Below are 1789 nucleotides of genomic sequence, written 5' to 3' on the forward strand. Positions count from 1 at the left end.
AATTTTAAAAATATTTTTAAAAAATCTTTTTCTTATCTTTATCACATAATTTTCGAAAATAACATCATCAATTAATGTTTTGATTCAAAAATTTCAAGTTTGCTACTTACTTGTTAAGAAAGATTCAAACTTTAAGTTCTAGAATCATATTTTGTGATTTCTTGTGAATCAAGTCATTAATTGTGATTTTAAAAATCAATTTTTTTTCAAAACTAATTTCAATCATATCTTTTCAAAAATATCTTTTTATCTTATCTTTTTCAAAATCATATCTTTTTCAAAAATTTGATTTTAAAATATCTTCTCTAACTTCTTATCTTCTTATCTTTTCAAAATTGATTTTCAAATTTGTTTCAACTAACTAACTAACTTTTTGTTTGTTTCTTATCTTTTTCAAAACTACCTAACTAACTCTCTCTCTCTCTCTCTAATTTTCGAAAATATCTTCCCTCTTTTTCAAAATTTATTTTTAATTAACTAATTATTTTAATTTTTGATTTTAATTTACGAAAATTAATAACCTTTTTCAAAAACAATTTTTCGAAAATCACTAACTCTTTTTCAAAAAAATAATTTTCGAAAATTCTCACCTCCTCTCTCTCTCTGAGTTCAGATTTTTTCTTCTTCTTTTCTTCTACTCACACAGGGACCTCTACACTGTGGTAAAAAGAATCCCTATTATTATTTTTCTGTTCCCTCCTTTTTCATATGAGCAGGAGCAAGGACAAGAATATTCTTATTGAAGCAGATCCAGAACCTGAAAGGACTCTGAAGAGAAAACTAAGAGAAGCTAAATTACAACAGACCAGCAAGCACCTTTCAGAAATTTTCGAACAAGAAGAGGAGATGGTAGCCGAAAATAATAATAATGCAAGGAGGATGCTTGGTGACTTTACTGCACCTAATTCCAATTTACATGGAAGAAGCATCTCCATCCCTACCATTGGAGCAAACAATTTTGAGCTAAAACCTCAATTAGTTTCTCTGAAGCAGCAAAACTGCAAGTTTCATGGACTTCTATCTGAAGATCCTTTTCAGTTCTTAACTGAATTCTTGCAGATCTGTGATACTGTTAAGACTAATGGAGTAGATCCTGAAGTCTACAGGCTGATGCTTTTCCCTTTTGCTGTAAGAGACAGAGCTAGAATATTGTTGGACTCTCAACCTAAGGATAGCTTGAACTCTTGGGATAAGCTGGTCAAGGCTTTCTTAGCCTAGTTCTTTCCTCCTCAAAAGCTGAGTAAGCTTAGAGTGGATGTTCAAACCTTCAGAAAGAAAGAAGGTGAATCCCTCTATGAAGCTTGGGAGAGATACAAAGAACTGACCAAAAAGTGTCCTTCTGACATGCTTTCAGAATGGACCATCCTGGATATATTCTATGATGGTCTTTCTGAATTAGCTAAAATGTCATTGGATACTTCTGCAGGTGGATCCATTCACCTAAAGAAAATGCCTGCAGAAGCTCAAGAACTCATTGAGATGGTTGCTAATAACCAGTTCATGTGCACTTCTGAGAGGAATACTGTGAGTAATGGGACGCCTCAGAAGAAGGGAGTTCTTGAAATTGATACTCTGAATGCCATATTGGCTCAGAACAAAATATTGACTCAGCAAGTCAATATTATTTCTCAGAGTCTGAATGGAATGCAAGCTGCATCCAACAGTACTCAAGAGGCGCCTTCTGAAGAAGAGGCATATGATCCTGAGAACCCTGCAATAGCAGAGGTGAATTACATGGGTGAACCATATGGAAACACCTATAACTCATCATGGAGAAATCATCCAAATT

At 33.3% G+C, this 1789-nt stretch overlaps 1 non-coding gene across 1 annotated transcript; it reads right to left on the reverse strand.

The window, feature by feature from the left end:
• Positions 1-1242: 1242 nt before the first annotated feature.
• LOC112745579 (small nucleolar RNA R71) lies at positions 1243-1350 on the reverse strand. The gene has a single exon (XR_003173499.1). It is a non-coding gene; the product is annotated as a small nucleolar RNA R71 (small nucleolar RNA).
• Positions 1351-1789: the final 439 nt, after the last annotated feature.

Source organism: Arachis hypogaea, chromosome 14 (genome assembly GCF_003086295.3).
Source record: "Arachis hypogaea cultivar Tifrunner chromosome 14, arahy.Tifrunner.gnm2.J5K5, whole genome shotgun sequence".
NCBI lineage: Eukaryota > Viridiplantae > Streptophyta > Magnoliopsida > Fabales > Fabaceae > Arachis > Arachis hypogaea.